This window comes from Hypanus sabinus, chromosome 11, assembly GCF_030144855.1.
Source record: "Hypanus sabinus isolate sHypSab1 chromosome 11, sHypSab1.hap1, whole genome shotgun sequence".
Lineage (NCBI taxonomy): Eukaryota > Metazoa > Chordata > Chondrichthyes > Myliobatiformes > Dasyatidae > Hypanus > Hypanus sabinus.
Window position 1 is genome coordinate 79076225 of NC_082716.1, and position 18109 is coordinate 79094333.

An 18109-nucleotide genomic window follows, 5' to 3' on the forward strand; every position below is an offset into this window, starting at 1 on the left:
TCTCTGTACATATGCTTATTTTACTGAACAGTCTCAATGTTTTCTGATTCTTCTGCAAGCATTTTGCTTTTGGAAATTTGGAATGGGGTTAAGACCAAATTATATTTAGAGCCAGACGATTAAAAGGCATCATCTTTCTGGGTGTGTTTTTCTTGAAAACTGCTTTTATGTGCATTAGGCATTGGTGAAAAGTCCAGCATTTGCTACCCGTCTCTAAGTGCCCTTGACATGCTGCAGCAATCTCCATTTTAGGATCTCTGTATTCCTTTAGTTGAAAGCCTTCCCTCACTGCTATTGAGTAGAGTGTCCGAGGACATAGATCAAGTAGATACTGAGATACATCCTAGGATACGCTGAGACACACTATCAATGATATAACCTGGGGCCGTCAGGTGTTTCTGGTCTTTAATCATCAGACACTCTTGCCTAGGGGACCCAGACAGGGTTGATCAGGCCCTGGTTTGTGTTCCAGCATCATGTGTCCAATAGTCACACCCCACTAGATCCATAGCCATTTGGAGGCTCTCTCAGAAGCCTCTGTGACGGTCCTGATGGCTTTTTCTTTGCAGCCACCATAATGCCAAGGAGAGAGTAGGTTCTACACAGTGAATGGCCAGAAAACCCCCAACATCCCACCTCTAGAGGGTTGGATTGTGCCCCCCACCCCTGTCTTTGGCACTGCTCTACCAGCTTCTGTTACTTGGCTTTCATATGCTTGAACAGCTCCTCAATCTGCTCTTCCAAGGAACAGTCATTTCTACCATTACAGCTTGCTTTGAGGTTTCTGACAGAATGACCATGTCAGGCCTCAGGGATAATGATGCAAAGAAGTCAGAGAACTTTAATTGATTGCCCAGATTGATATTAGATACTAGATGCCTGCTGGTCATCTGGGCTGAGGGCTCCAGCTTTGTCAAAGGCTATGGGCTTTCTGCATTGGTGCAGTTGCCTACTGTTATTAATGACTGAGGAGATATTTCCTTCCACTTCTTTCAGCAATAAAAGACCAATAATAAATGTTCAGGTCAGGCTGGTGTAACTCAGAGAGAAACCTATAGGTGGCGGTGTTCCCCTGTGCTTGTTGCCGCTGTACATCTTAGTGACCGAGCTCATAGGTTTGGGAGATATAGTCAGAGCGGCCTGGGTGAACAATGATAACATATTTTGTAGATGATACAAACTGCAGCCATTGTGAAGAACGGGCAGTGAAAGAGAGGTAGAATCATACCAGCCTCATTGGACATTATTGTGGCAGTCTTAATATCAGAACCACAGACTGTTTTTCATTGGATTTACAGTATACAGCAGAACTCCACACCAGGCTTGTCTCTCTACTCGTCCTCCCTCTCACTTCCCTCACAGGAAAATAGCCACTCACAGGAGACCTTACCCACGCTGCACAGGTGAACGGTCAACTGAGGAAGATCTGTACCAGCAAGGCAGCTGGACCGGATGGAGTATCCCCACGATTACTGAGGGCCTGTGCGTCTGAGCTAGGAGAACCCCTTCAGCGCATCTTCAACATGAGCCTGGAGCAGAGAAGGGTACCCAGACAGTGGAAAACATCCTGTATTGTCCCGGTACTGAAGAAACAACAACCAAGGGAGATGAATGACTTCAGACCTGTTGCTTTGACGTCGCACGTGATGAAGACCATGGAGCAGCTGATAATACAGAATCTGAGGCCACAAACCAGGCACGCCCGGGATCCTCCAGTTTGCGTATCAGGAGAAGGTGGGAGTGGAGGATGCTATCACGTACTTGCTGCACAAATCCCTCTCTCACCTGGACAGGGTCAGTGGTGCTGTGAGGATTACATTCCTGGACTTCTCTAGTGCCTTTAACACCATCCAGCCCAGGATCTTAAGGCACAAACTAACGGAGATGGGAGTAGACTCACACATGGTGGCTTGGATAACGGACTACTTGACAGACAGTATGTGCGGTTGGGAGACAGTAGGTCTGACACGGTGGTCAGCAGCACAGGAGCACCGCAGGGGACCTTGCTTTCTCCGGTCCTGTTCACCCTGTACACATCAGACTTCCAATATAACTCGGAGTCCTGCCATGTGCAGAAGTTTGCTGATGACACGGCCATAGTGGGGTGTGTCAGGAATGGTCAGGAGGAAGAGTATAGGAAACTGATACAGGACTTTGTGATATGGTGCAACTCAAACTACCTGCGTCTCAATATCACCAAGACCAAGGAGATGGTGGTGGACTTTAGGAGACCCAGGCCTCATATGGAGCCAGTGATCATTAATGGAGAATGTGTGGAGCAGGTTAAGACCTACAAGTATCTGGGAGTGCAGTTAGACGAGAAGCTAGACTGGACTGCCAACACAGATGCCCTGTGCAGGAAAGCACAGAGTCGACTGTACTTCCTCAGAAGGCTGGCATCATTCAATGTTTGTAGTGAGATGCTGAAGATGTTCTATCGGTCAGTTGTGGAGAGCGCCCTCTTCTTTGTGGTGGCATGCTGGGGAGGCAGCATTAAGAAGAGGGACGCCTCATGTCTTAATAAGCTGGTAAGGAAGGTGGGCTCTGTTGTGGGCACCGAACTGGAGAGTATGGCATCGGTGGCAGAGCGGAGGACGCTGAGTAGGCTACGGTCAATCATGGAAAACCCTGAACATCCTCTGCACAGCACCATCCAGAGACAGAGAAGCAGCTTCAGCGGCAGGTTGCTGTCAATGCAATGCTCCTCAGACAGGATGAAGAAATCATTACTCCCCAACGCCATTCGGCTCTACAATTCAACCACCAGGGGCAAGACATGTTAAAGTGCCGGGGTTAGGACTGAGCTTAAGTTACCACTCAATGCACTTTAGTAAACTATTTAAGAACTTTTTAAAAGCTATTTATTAATGCTTTTTGAGAGGGTGATTTTAGATGCATATCATATTTATACTGTTAAATACTGTATGTAAATAGTTTTGCTACAATAAGTGTATGGGACACTGGAAAAATGTTAATTTCCCCTTGGGGATGAATAAAGTATCTATCTATCTATCTATTGGACACAAGTGATCCGGCCATGCACATGACACTAGTATGTTCCTGCCTTTGTAATTGAATAGGAAACACTGCCGTATCTAATAGCAGAGACCCAAATTTTACCCAACAGCTTCGGCATTTCAATATCTAAAGTTGTTATTGATAACAAAAAGCAAAATTTAATGGCTGCTTCAATTTGGATGTACAAACTGGAATTAGGTAGTAATAGATCTGAGATTTCTTGCAGTCTTTTGCTTACGTTCTCACAGCACCCACTCAGACGTTCACCAGATAACCTTATTTACTGCCTATCCTCAAGTTACTCCGGATTTATCTTGTCAGAGGCAATCCCTCACTACCCTGGTTTTACCTTGTCAGACAATCCCTCACTACCCTGGTTTTACCTTGTCAGACAATCCCTCACTACCCTGGTTTTACCTTGTTAGACAATCTCTCTTTACCCTGGTTTTACCTTGTCAGACAATCCCTCACTACCCTGGTTTTACCTTGTCAGACAATCCCTCACTACCCTGGTTTTACCTTGTTAGACAATCTCTCTTTACCCTGGTTTTGCCTTGTCAGACAATCCCTCACTACCCTGGTTTTACCTTGTCAGACAATCCCTCACTACCCTGGTTTTACCTTGTCAGACAATCCCTCACTACCCTGGTTTTACCTTGTCAGACAAGACCTCACTACCCTGGTTTTACCTTGTTAGACAATCCCTCACTACCCTGGTTTTACCTTGTCAGACAATCCCTCACTACCCTGGTTTTACCTTGTCAGACAATCCCTCACTACCCTGGTTTTACCTTGTCAGACAATATCTCACTACCCTGGTTTTACCTTGTCAGACAATCCCTCTTTACCCTGGTTTTACCTTGTCAGAGACAATATCTCACTACCCTGGTTTTACCTTGTCAGACAATCCCTCACCACCCTGGTTTTACCTTGTCAGACAATCTCTCACCACCCTGGTTTTACCTTGTCAGAGACAAGCCCTCTTTACCCTGGTTTTACCTTGTCAGAGACAATATCTCACTACCCTGGTTTTACCTTGTCAGAGGCAATCCCTCACTACCCTGGTTTTACCTTGTCAGAGACAAGCCCTCTTTACCCTGGTTTTACCTTGTCAGAGACAATATCTCACTACCCTGGTTTTACCTTGTCAGAGGCAATCCCTCACTACCCTGGTTTTACCTTGTCAGACAATCCCTCACTACCCTGGTTTTACCTTGTCAGACAATCCCTCACTACCCTGGATTTACCTTGTCAGAGACAATCCCTCACTACCCTGGTTTTACCTTGTCAGACAAGACCTCACTACCCTGGTTTTACCTTGTCAGAGTCAAGATCTCTCTACCCTGGTTTTACCTTGTCAGAGACAATCCCTCACTACCCTGGTTTTACCTTGTTAGACAAGATCTCACTACTCTGGTTTTACCTTGTTAGACAATCCCTCTTTACCCTGGTTTTACCTTGTCAGACAATCCCTCACTACCCTTACCTTGTCAGACAATCCCTCACTACCCTGGTTTTACCTTGTTAGACAATCCCTCTTTACCCTGGTTTTACCTTGTCAGACAATCCCTCACTACCCTGGTTTTACCTTGTCAGACAATCCCTCACTACCCTGGTTTTACCTTGTCAGACAATCCCTCTTTACCCTGGTTTTACCTTGTCAGACAATCCCTCACTACCCTGGTTTTACCTTGTCAGACAATCCCTCACTACCCTGGTTTTACCTTGTTAGACAATCTCTCTTTACCCTGGTTTTGCCTTGTCAGACAATCCCTCACTACCCTGGTTTTACCTTGTCAGACAATCCCTCACTACCCTGGTTTTACCTTGTTAGACAATCCCTCACTACCCTGGTTTTACCTTGTCAGACAATCCCTCACTTCCCTGGTTTTACCTTGTCAGACAATCCCTCACTACCCTGGTTTTACCTTGTCAGACAAGACCTCACTACCCTGGTTTTACCTTGTCAGACAATCCCTCACTACCCTGGTTTTACCTTGTTAGACAATCCCTCACTACCCTGGTTTTACCTTGTCAGACAATCCCTCACTACCCTGGTTTTACCTTGTTAGACAATCCCTCACTACCCTGGTTTTACCTTGTCAGACAAGACCTCACTACCCTGGTTTTACCTTGTTAGACAATCCCTCACTACCCTGGTTTTACCTTGTCAGACAAGACCTCACTACCCTGGTTTTACCTTGTCAGACAATCCCTCACTACCCTGGTTCTACCTTGTCAGACAATCCCTCTTTACCCTGGTTTTACCTTGTCAGACAAGACCTCACTACCCTGGTTTTACCTTGTCAGACAATCCCTCACTACCCTGGTTTTACCTTGTCAGACAAGACCTCACTACCCTGGTTTTACCTTGTTAGACAATCCCTCACTACCCTGGTTTTACCTTGTCAGACAATCCCTCACTACCCTGGTTTTACCTTGTCAGACAATCCCTCACTACCCTGGTTTTACCTTGTCAGACAATATCTCACTACCCTGGTTTTACCTTGTCAGACAATCCCTCACTACCCTGGTTTTACCTTGTCAGACAATCCCTCACCACCCTGGTTTTACCTTGTCAGACAATCCCTCACTACCCTGGTTTTACCTTGTCAGAGACAATATCTCACTACCCTGGTTTTACCTTGTCAGACAATCCCTCTTTACCCTGGTTTTACCTTGTCAGAGACAATATCTCACTACCCTGGTCTTACCTTGTCAGACAATCCCTCACCACCCTGGTTTTACCTTGTCAGACAATCCCTCACTACCCTGGTTTTACCTTGTCAGAGACAAGCCCTCACTACCCTGGTCTTACCTTGTCAGAGACAATATCTCACTACCCTGGTTTTACCTTGTCAGAGGCAATCCCTCACTACCCTGGTTTTACCTTGTCAGAGGCAATCCCTCACTACCCTGGATTTACCTTGTCAGACAATCCCTCACTACCCTGGATTTACCTTGTCATAGACAAGCCCTCACTACCCTGGTTTTACCTTGTCAGACAAGACCTCACTACCCTGGTTTTACCTTGTTAGACAAGATCTCACTACTCTGGTTTTACCTTGTTAGACAATCCCTCTTTACCCTGGTTTTACCTTGTCAGAGTCAAGATCTCTCTACCCTGGTTTTACCTTGTCAGAGACAATCCCTCACTACCCTGGTTTTACCTTGTTAGACAAGATCTCACTACTCTGGTTTTACCTTGTTAGACAATCCCTCTTTACCCTGGTTTTACCTTGTCAGACAATCCCTCACTACCCTTACCTTGTCAGACAATCCCTCACTACCCTGGTTTTACCTTGTTAGACAATCCCTCTTTACCCTGGTTTTACCTTGTCAGACAATCCCTCACTACCCTGGTTTTACCTTGTCAGACAATCCCTCACTACCCTGGTTTTACCTTGTCAGAGACAAGCCCTCTTTACCCTGGTTTTACCTTGTCAGAGACAAGCCCTCTTTACCCTGGTTTTACCTTGTCAGAGACAATATCTCACTACCCTGGTTTTACCTTGTCAGAGGCAATCCCTCACTACCCTGGATTTACCTTGTCAGAGGCAATCCCTCACTACTCTGGATTTACCTTGTCAGAGGCAATCCCTCACTACCCTGGTTTTACCTTGTCAGAGGCAATCCCTCACTACCCTGGATTTACCTTGTCAGAGGCAATCCCTCACTACCCTGGTTTTACCTTGTCAGACAATCCCTCACTACCCTGGTTTTACCTTGTCAGACAATCCCTCACTACCCTGGTTTTACCTTGTCAGAGACAAGCCCTCTTTACCCTGGTTTTACCTTGTCAGAGACAAGCCCTCTTTACCCTGGTTTTACCTTGTCAGAGACAATATCTCACTACCCTGGTTTTACCTTGTCAGAGGCAATCCCTCACTACCCTGGTTTTACCTTGTCAGACAATCCCTCACTACCCTGGTTTTACCTTGTCAGACAATCCCTCACTACCCTGGTTTTACCTTGTCAGACAGGACCTCACTACCCTGGTTTTACCTTGTCAGACAAGACCTCACTACCCTGGTTTTACCTTGTCAGAGTCAAGATCTCTCTACCCTGGTTTTACCTTGTCAGAGACAATCCCTCACTACCCTGGTTTTACCTTGTTAGACAAGATCTCACTACTCTGGTTTTACCTTGTTAGACAATCCCTCTTTACCCTGGTTTTACCTTGTCAGACAATCCCTCACTACCCTTACCTTGTCAGACAATCCCTCACTACCCTGGTTTTACCTTGTCAGACAATCCCTCACTACCCTGGTTTTACCTTGTTAGACAATCCCTCTTTACCCTGGTTTTACCTTGTCAGACAATCCCTCACTACCCTGGTTTTACCTTGTTAGACAATCCCTCTTTACCCTGGTTTTACCTTGTCAGACAATCCCTCACTACCCTGGTTTTACCTTGTCAGACAATCCCTCACTACCCTGGTTTTACCTTGTCAGAGACAATCCCTCACTACCCTGGTTTTACCTTGTCAGACAATCCCTCACTACCCTGGTTTTACCTTGTCAGACAATCCCTCACTACCCTGGTTTTACCTTGTCAGAGTCAAGATCTCTCTACCCTGGTTTTACCTTGTCAGACAATCCCTCACTACCCTGGTTTCACCTTGTCATAGACAAGCCCTCACTACCCTGATTTTACCTTGTCAGACAAGACCTCACTACCCTGGTTTTACCTTGTCAGAGTCAAGATCTCTCTACCCTGGTTTTACCTTGTCAGACAATCCCTCACTACCCTGGTTTTACCTTGTCAGACAAGACCTCACTACCCTGGTTTTACCTTGTCAGAGTCAAGATCTCTCTACCCTGGTTTTACCTTGTCAGACAATCCCTCACTACCCTGGTTTTACCTTGTCAGACAAGACCTCACTACCCTGGTTTTACCTTGTCAGAGTCAAGATCTCTCTACCCTGGTTTTACCTTGTCAGAGACAATCCCTCACTACCCTGGTTTTACCTTGTTAGACAAGATCTCACTACTCTGGTTTTACCTTGTTAGACAATCCCTCTTTACCCTGGTTTTACCTTGTCAGACAATCCCTCACTACCCTGGTTTTACCTTGTCAGACAATCCCTCACTACCCTGGTTTTACCTTGTTAGACAATCCCTCTTTACCCTGGTTTTACCTTGTCAGACAATCCCTCACTACCCTGGTTTTACCTTGTCAGACAATCCCTCACTACCCTGGTTTTACCTTGTCAGAGTCAAGATCTCTCTACCCTGGTTTTACCTTGTCAGACAATCCCTCACTACCCTGGTTTTACCTTGTCAGACAATCCCTCACTACCCTGGTTTTACCTTGTCATAGACAAGCCGTCACTACCCTGATTTTACCTTGTCAGACAAGCCCTCACTACCCTGATTTTACCTTGTCATAGACAAGACCTCACTACCCTGGTTTTACCTTGTCAGAGTCAAGATCTCTCTACCCTGGTTTTACCTTGTCAGACAATCCCTCACTACCCTGGTTTTACCTTGTCATAGACAAGCCCTCACTACCCTGATTTTACCTTGTCAGACAATCCCTCACTACCCTGATTTTACCTTGTCAGACAATCCCTCACTACCCTGTATTTACCTTGTCATAGACAAGCCCTCACTACCCTGATTTTACCTTGTCAGACAATCTCTCACTACCCTGGTTTTACCTTGTCAGAGACAAGCCCTCTGTAGAACTTAACAAGTTATTGTTGTCTCCTTCCCATTTCTCTCACAGGATCTTTGACACAAAGCAATATCTGTTTCATTTCTGATGGAAGTGGCATGACCCACTGAGTGTTTCCAGCATTTTCTGTAATTTTATTAAAACTGAAGACCGTTTTCAAATGTTCAAACATTCAAAGGTTTATTTATTATTGAAGTATGAATTTCTTCTTCTCCAGATAGCCGTGAAACCAAGAAAGAAAAGAAAGCCAGCACGATCGTCAACCCCCAAATTCTGCTCAAAAAGAATGATCAAAAATAGAACAGGCTCACTGACCCCCAAATCTCCCTCCCCCCACACGAAAAAGACAAGAAAGATCAGGGAAAACACAGAACACAAAAAATCCATAATGCTGAAGAAGTCCACAGTCCAAGTCCACATTCAAAATGCAGAAATCTTGGGCAACAATCTCCATGTCCGTGCAGAGTGAACTCAGCAGTGATAAACACTCTGCTACTTACCCATCTTTTGTTACAGCCAACTGGCATTTGCCTCACTTCTTTTCCGCTTCAAATTTTGCTTTTGGGAAAATTATGCGTTTTTACTCTGTATTCCAATATTTAAATCTTTCACATTTATACCCATAGAAACAGTGGCCTTTGTAAAGCAATAATGTCTATTTGAAACAGAAAAAAAAGATTTATCACATCTTCTTATTGTCACAGAGTACTACAGCACAGAAAAAGGCCCTCTAGCCCATCATTCCATACTGAACCATTATTCTGCCTCATTCCATTAACTCGCACTTGGACCATAGACCTCCATGCCCTTCCCATCCATGTACTTATCCAGATTTCTCTTTAATTTTGCAATCCCACATCCTCCAGTTCTGCAGGCAGCTCGTTGCACATTTGCACCATCTTGGGAGTGAAGAGCATTCCCCCCAAGTTCCCCTTAAATATTTCAGCTTTCACCTTTGACCTATAATCTCTAGTTCGTGTCTCACCAATGTCGGTGGAAAAGCCTGCTTGCACTTTTACCCCTCACAATTTTGAATACCTCTATAAAATTTCTCCTTATTTCCTACACTCCAGGGAATAAAGTTTTAACCTATTCAATCTTTTCCTATAACTCAGATCCCAGCAACAGCCTTGTAAATTTTCTCCATTCTCTTTCAATCTTATTGATATCCTTTCTGTGGGTAGGTGACCAGAACAGTATATATTATTCCAAATTTTGCCTCACTAACATCTTATACAACTTTGCTACATTATCGCACTCTTGTTCTCAGTGCTCTGATATATGTACACCATATTTGTGACCATAGTTACCTATGACACCATTTCAGGGAATTATTGATCTGTATTCCTGGATCCTACTTTTTCACTGCACTACTCAGTACTCTACCATTCAACTTCTATGTCCTATCCTGATTATCCTGCCAAAGTGCAACCCGTCACACTTGTCTGCATCAAATCCCATCTGCCATTTTTTTTCAGCCCGTTTTCCAGCTGGCCCAGATCCTGGTGCAAGCATTGATAGCCTTCCTTGCTGACTACTACATCCCCAATCTTGGTGTTGTCCTCAAAGTTCATTTGTTCAATGGCTTCAAATGCAAATGAACACTGACCAATTCTCTGAATGTCAACTTTAATCATTTGTCTTTTGTGTGGTACTTCATCAAGCATTTAGCTAAAGTCCAGACAATGCAAACATTGGACTGGATTATGGATTGTGAGGTAGGTTGTCAAAAGATCTGGCAGGATATAGATCAACTGGAAATATGGGCAGAAAAATTGAGATGGAGTTTTATCAGGAAAATTGTGAGGTGCTGCACTTTGTGAAGTCAAATGTAAGAGGAAAGTATCCAGTAAATAGCAGGATTCCAGGGAGTATTGATGTATATTGGGATTGTGGGATGCAAGTCCAGAGCTCCCTGAACATGACAATACAAGAAGACATGGTGATCAAGAAGGAAAGTGGCTAGTTGTCTTTACTGGTGGGGTGTTGAGTATAAAGGCAGGAAGTCATGTGGCAGCTATATAGAACTTTGGTTAGGCTGCACTTTGCATACAGTTCTGGTCCCTGGGTGACAGGAAGGATATGGAGGCTTCAGAGAATGTGCAGAACGGGCCACCAGTTGGTTGGGGCCAGAGAGGATGTGATAAAGAGAGGTTAGACAAACTTAGGTTGTTTACTCCAGAGTGAGAGAGGCTAAGGTGCAACCAGATCGAGGTATGTACATTTCTGACAGGCGGAGATGGGGATAGATTTTTCCCTGGGATGGAAATGTCAGACACCTGAGGTATAGTTTTAAGGTGAGAGGAGTGATGGGGTGGGGTGTTAAAGGAGGTTTACACAGCAAGTATTCTTTTCACAATGAGTGTAGGTGCCCAGAACGTGCTGCCAGGGAAAGTGGTGGAACCAGATGTGATAACAATATTTAAACACAAGAGGTTCTGAAGATGCTGGAAATCTTGAGCAATCCACATAAAGTGTTGGAAGAACTAAGCAAATCTAGCATCATTTGTGGAAGAGAATAAATAGTTGAACCCTTTCATCAGGTCGTGAGGAGCGTGACCCCTCAACAGGATTAGCAATGTTTAAGAAGCATTCAGATAGACACACGAGCAATCAGGGAACGGAAGGATATAGACCATAAGCAGGTGGATCCACAGTTTCATTGTAATGGGCACAGACAATAGGCAGACAAGCCTGGTTTATGTTCTATATAAACAACGTCCAATGAATTCCTTCCATTCACTCCTATCACAAATCCATGCTGGTTCCCCTTTGCTCAAACCTCTCCTAGTGCATTAACCAATTTCCCTAGTTATTGTTTCTAAAGTCGTAACCTTCTACTGAGGTTAAACTGACTAATCTGTATTCATAAAGAACATCCATACACCTTTCCTTGAACAAAGATATTGAAATCCCTATATCTAGGGAAGACTGGAAGATTATGGTAACCACTTCCACTTTAGCCACACCCGCTTTCCTTTACATGCCGGGATGTAATCCATATGGACCAGTTGACTTACCCACTCTAAGCTGAACTAGCCTTTCCAGCTCATCTTGTTCATCAGCTTCCACTCTTTACATTAGTCTTGCCATTACTGCTTTCACTGATATATTCTCAGTATGCACTTCCATGGTAAATACCGATGTAAATTATAATACTCATTTCATGTTCTACCTACCTCTGACCATATAAATGTACCATTTTGATTTTCCCTAAAGATCCCTCTCCTCCTTTCCTTACCAGCTTCATAGCTTCCATGCTGATAAAAAATTTCCAATTTCCTTTTATGTCATTTTGCTCCCATTCTTTTTACCAGCCTCAGCTTCCCAGTCAACCTATAGAATATTGTCACTTGAGAAATTCACTTTACAAATTTCATATATCCTCTTTTTGAGCCATCATATTTTCTTTCTACATTAAAAGGATAATGATGGAGTCTTTGGTTCCCTTACCCTTCCACCATTAAGAATGTAGCTGATTGTGCATCAAATATCTTTATCTTAAGAATGTCCCATTTTGCTATTACATTTGAACAGGGAATCCTGGCCTGGAGATTAGGTGGAATAAATACTGTATAGTTTTTTTTTCCTTTTATATAGTATATATAATTTTTATATTATATATTCTATATATAATAATATAAATGTAGTTTTTATTTTCAATTTTTAAGATGATTTTAACCCTGTACAGCTATCTCAAAGATGCAAATGCTTCAGAATATCAGGAAGATATGAAATCATTAAACATAGCTCCCAGCTTAGATACAAGGTGTGGCTCCACCACCAGCCTTACCTGTCAAAGGTGGTCAGTGTGCCCAAGGGGCAGGGCCTCTTCGAGGTGGTGAATAAGGCAACATTTTACTGAGGCCCAGCTCCCCCTGGTCACTCGATGTTCAGGGATGAAGACAGAGCAAAACCCAGAGTAGGACAGGAGATGGCAATGAGAGGGAACTGTGGACACTGTAGCAGAATCCAGGTAAGTATGGCATACTAGATAGACACCTTAAGTAACGGAGAAGATTGGAGTAGCTTCGGCTGAGCAGTATGTATACAAATAAATTGATTTTAGTTATACCTTAATCATCCATAGCAAATTCAGGGGAGTGCTTGGGAACCTGATTGTATTTTAAAGCAAGCTAAGATTAGATTTTCTACACATGATATACAAAAGTATAATGCACATTACAGAATCTAAATAGACTCAACCTTATCATCAAATTGGACAAAGGGGAGCCGTTCTGGTGTGGCAGATAGACCTCTACCTTGCTGAGGTCAGGGGGCAACCCTCAGACTCCTCCTCATACCTACCCCTTGAAGTGGATCCCACCCCAGACTATCAGAAAACTGTCTCCGACACTATCACTGAGTTTATCAATCTTGGATAGCTCCCATCCACTACCACCAAACTCATAGTGTCCTTACCCCATGCTGTTCGCTTCAACCTCCTACCCACTTGACTGTGTAGATCTCTTGTCTCTGCCTGTTCTTGCCCCACTGAACTCATGTCTTCATACCTCAACTCCATTCTGTACCCCTTGGTTCAATGCCTTCCCACCTACATTGGTGACATGACGCATACTCTCGATCTCCTCACTAACTTTCAATCCCCTGGACCTGACTGCCTCATTTTCACCAAGTATGTCCTGTCCCCATACACTTCAATTTCCCATAAAGAAGGCCTTAAACCCCTTCATTTCTTTCTCAATGAAAGAACCAACGTTCCCATCCACTACCACCCTCCTCCATCTGGCAGAACTGATCTTCACCTCAACCATTTTTCTTTTGACTCCTCCCACTTCATCCAAACTTACGAGGTAGCCATGGGCACCCAGGTGGCCCCCAGCTGTGCATGCCTTTTTGCTGGCTATTTAGAACAGTCCACGTTCCGGGCCATCCCTGATAATGCTCCCTAACTCTTCCTCCGCTACACTCATGACTGCATTGATGCAGCTTCATGCACCCATGCTGAGCTTGACAATTTAATCAACTTTTCCTTGAACTTCTACCCTGCCTTTAAATTCACTTGGTCCATTTCTGACACCTTTCTCTGCTTTCTCCATCTTTCTGTCTCCATCTCTGGAGGCAAACTGTTGACTGAAATCTTTCATAAAGCTACAGATTCCCAAAGTGATCTTGACTATATTTCTTAAGAGTTTGTCTTGTCTCATCTCCATTCAGTGCCCCAAATGCCTATGAATCTGCTCAGATCATATATTGTGTCTGGAGCTCCCAGTGGGGCCTCCTCTACATTGGTGAGACCTGTCGTAAATTGGGGGACTGCTTCGTTAAGAACTTCTGCTTCACCCACTAAAAGCAGAATTTCCTGGAGGCCGAACATCTTATTTCTAATTCCCATTCACGTTCTGACATATGGATCCACGACCTTCTCTTGGGCCACAATGAAGCCCCCCTCAGAGTGGAAAAGAAAGTCTTATATTCCATCAGGGTAGCCTCCAACCTGATAGCATGAATAAGGATTTCTCTTTCCACAGAAAAAGATTCCCTTCTCCTCTCTTCTATTCCCCACACTGAGGTCTCTTACCTCTTCTCACCCACCTATCACCGGGTCCTCTCTTTCCCTTTTTCCTGTGGTCCACTCTCCTCTCCTATCAGATTCCTTCCCCTCCATCACCTTCTAGCTATCTACCTTCCCCTCACCTCACCTTTTTATTCTGTCATCTTTCCGGTCCTGGAGAAGGGTCTCGGCCTAAAACGTTAACAGTTTATTCATTTCTATAGATACTGTCTGACCTGCTGAGTACCTCCAGCATTTTGTTTGTGTTGCTCTAAGTAGACAGCGTGTTTCTCACCCCTGTATCTGATAAAGTGGCCACTGACTGAAAGTTCATCTGTAGCCCATCCACTTCAAGGTTTGACATGCTGTACGGCCAGAAATGCTCTTGTGCAAACCACTGTTATAACGCGTGGTTATTTATGTTATTAGCACCTTTCTGGTTATTAGAACCAGTCTGGCCATTCTCCCTCATTAACAGGGCATTGTCACCCACAGAACTGATGCTCAATGGATTTTTTTTTTGCTTTTCACACCATTCTTGATGAACTCTGTGATGTTGCTCATGAAGATCTAAGCAGATAAGTGCCTCAGGAGATACTCAAACAAGCCCATCTGGCACAAACAATCGTTTCACAGTCAAAGAGAGTTAGATGAGGTTTCTCCCTCATTCTGATGTTTGGCCTGAACAAGAACTGAACCTCCTGACCACGTCTGCACGCTTTTATGCATTGTGTTGCTGCCACGTGTTTGGCTGATTAGATAACTAGCCTAATAAAGTGGCCACTGAGTGTCTGTATTCATTAACCTTATAGTAAGAAACAATCTGCCTTACCATTTGCAATAAATAACACACTGATAGTTGTACGTTACCTGAGTGTGGATTGGAATTTATCTAATTGTAATATGCGGATGGTAGCTTTTACTTGTTCACAGACAGGAAATTTTGACAAATGTTCAGACGAATAGCTGGCAAGTTTTCTTTATTCAGTCAATTTTTTTTTAATTCTCTGGCTGGCATTTATTTGGCATTTGGCTTTGCACATTACCTTCAGTCAGGACAGGCTCGGCTGAAGTCGGGTAAGCTAAAGCAATTCAGAGGTGCCTCAGAACGATGAACTATCCTGGAATACCTTTGAGGAAAATCACACAAAAATCTTTGAGGAAATCAGTAGCTCAGGCAGCTTTTATGGAAACGAACAAACCACTGATGTTCTGAGCCGAGACGCTTCTTCAGGACTTCACTAAGCTTGCACTTTGCTCCATCGTTACGGTTTCTGTATGAGTGATTTCCAGGTTTGTATTCGGTCATGGGTTGTGGGTACTGCTGGCAAGATTTGTAGTTACTGCCCACACAGAATGGAATTGGTGAGTTGCCGCTCTGGCTCCTTCTGTCTCTATGCTGACGTTCCTCCAACAACGTAGTTTGGCAGGGCACTTTACATTTTGTTCTGTTGGCCAAGGAAGTAAAGCTCTCTGACCTTCTTCCTTCTTCCAGGAGTATCCCCTGAGGCATGCTCCGGTCTCCTCCCATAGACCAAACATGTGCTGGTTTGCAGGTTAATTGCTTGTTGTAAACAAGCCTGTGACTTGGTTTGGACTAAACTGGAGGATTGCTGGGCAGGGTGGCGAAGGGCCCAAAGGGCTTCCTCTGTTCTGTATCTCAGTAAAAATAAAATGTGGTGGATGTCCAAAACAGCATAACTGTAAGCTCATGTTCAAAGTTTTCCCTCAGGCTCATGATGGAGTGGAAGGGATTGGAAGAGCAAGGCAGTTTAATAAAAACGCGGAGCTAACAGAATCCGAACAGAGCTCTTTGGTGCATTGCTTTCCAGTTAAACCCACACACATAACTTGCAGATACTTCCTTCTCATTGATTTTACTTAGCTTTCTTTAAAAGCAAATTCATGTCTTCTACCCTTTGAAGCCAAACGTTCCAAATCATAATTACTGCAGAGAATTATTCATCACTGTCTTCCTGCCCCCCAGTTGCCTTAAATCTGTGTCCTCTAGTTCTGGATTTCAAGCTGTTTCTCCCTATCTACTCCATAAGAGCTCTTCGTAACTTTCGACATCACTGCTGACTCTTTCCTTACCCTCTTTTTGCTCTAAGGAAATGGTCTTAACATTCTCTAATCCTTTGCAGCTGGCATGACTTTCGTAACTCTCCCCCACATCCTCTCAAAGAAACTGACATTTCTCTCAAAGTTCTTTTAAACAGACTTGCGCAAGTTAAGTCAGTGCAGGATTAACCATTGATTTACAGGAAGTTAACATTTATTTTGCCCTTGTACTTTATGGAAAGGAACCAATATCCTGGCTGGGGAGTTTGCTGATGCTTCTCAGGAGCATTTTGGCTGGAGGCTGGGAACTGGAACCCCAGGTCTGTAAGGGAAAGATCGGACCAGAAGGTAGATGTTAGCTGTGTACTTCCATCTACTGATGCCTCTGGACACATCTTCAGTGATGTTCCTGGAATCATCGGGTGTTTCGGGTCTTTCAACATCATATGCCCTCCTCCAGGTGACTCAGCCAGGGCTGATCAGACCCCAGCTTATCTCCGGATGGCTAGCTACTTATGACTCCATGGCTCCCCTCTTTTGAGTCACAGCCACCTTGAGGCCCTCTCTTCTGCATCGGTGGTACTGCGGATAGCTCTCCTCTTCCTCTCTCCCTCGATGCTCAAATTGCTGAAAGCTCTGGCTAAGGAACGGGCTGCGAATCCCCTACAACCAACCTCCAGTGGGAGACACCTCGCTCTCCATCCAGCCCGCTGGCAGTTGCTGACCAGTCCTGCGTACTTGGAGAGCTTCCTTTCAAAGGCCTCTTCCGAGCGATCTTCCCGTGGGATTGTCAGCTCCAGCAGCACCGCTTGCTTGGTAGACACCGACACAAGGACAATGTCTGGTCGCAGGCTGCGATATGGTTGGGAAACTTCAGCTGCCGCTTCGCCCACTCAACTCCTGCGCTGATGGCTTCAGGACCTGATCATGCCTCTGTCGGTACCGTCCCTCACCAAGTGCCCTTGTACAGCCGCTGAGGACGTGCTCCAGGGTTCCTCGCTTGGAGCACAGTGGGCATGCAGATGACTCTGCTTTGTCCCATGTGTGCAGGTTTGATGGGCTTGGAAGCACATCATACACTGCCTGGATGAGAAAATGGATGTGGTGAGGCTCGGCTTTTCAAAGCTCAGCCCAGATCACTTTCCTCTCAACCACATTCCTCCATCTTGTCCAAGCTCCCTGTTGCTTCATTCCCACCGCCTTGCAGGTTCTCCTCTCCTCCACTGCTGCTCTCACCTCCTTCTGAACTAGGCGGCGCCTTCCCTGCCCTCTGATGGTGTCCATTTGGGGAGTTTGAAAGGATCCTAGCCCAACTTGGCCTCGTGTGACCACTTCCACCAGCCTCCTGTGACGCAGCCTTTCCTCTGCTTCCTGAACAGCTTCCTCTGCCCTCCACTTCCTACCAGTCCTCACTTGGATCCCTGTTCTAGCCACCTTCGGATCACTTGAGTCCCTGTACTGTACCACTTCTCTGGCTCTTGTTACCTTGAATTTCTCCTCCGAGGATTTGAAGGGCAGTTGCAGTTTGTTGTGGCGTCCATAGAGGGCGATGCTGCTCAGGCTCCTTGGCGGTCCCAGCCATTTCCTGAGGTGGTTGCTAACCCTCCTCTCCAAGGTTTCGATCGTCGAGATCGGAACTGCATAGACGAGGAGGGGCCATAGGATTCTGGGAAGAATGCCATGCTGATACATCCAGGCTTTGAACTTCCCAGGTAAAAGTACTGAAAGGTAAAATCGATAAAATAGGTACAAAGGGCTAGATAGCTTGAAGTGTGTATATATTAATGCTAGGAGTATTATGGGTAAAGGTGATAAACAGAGCCTGGAACCATGGTA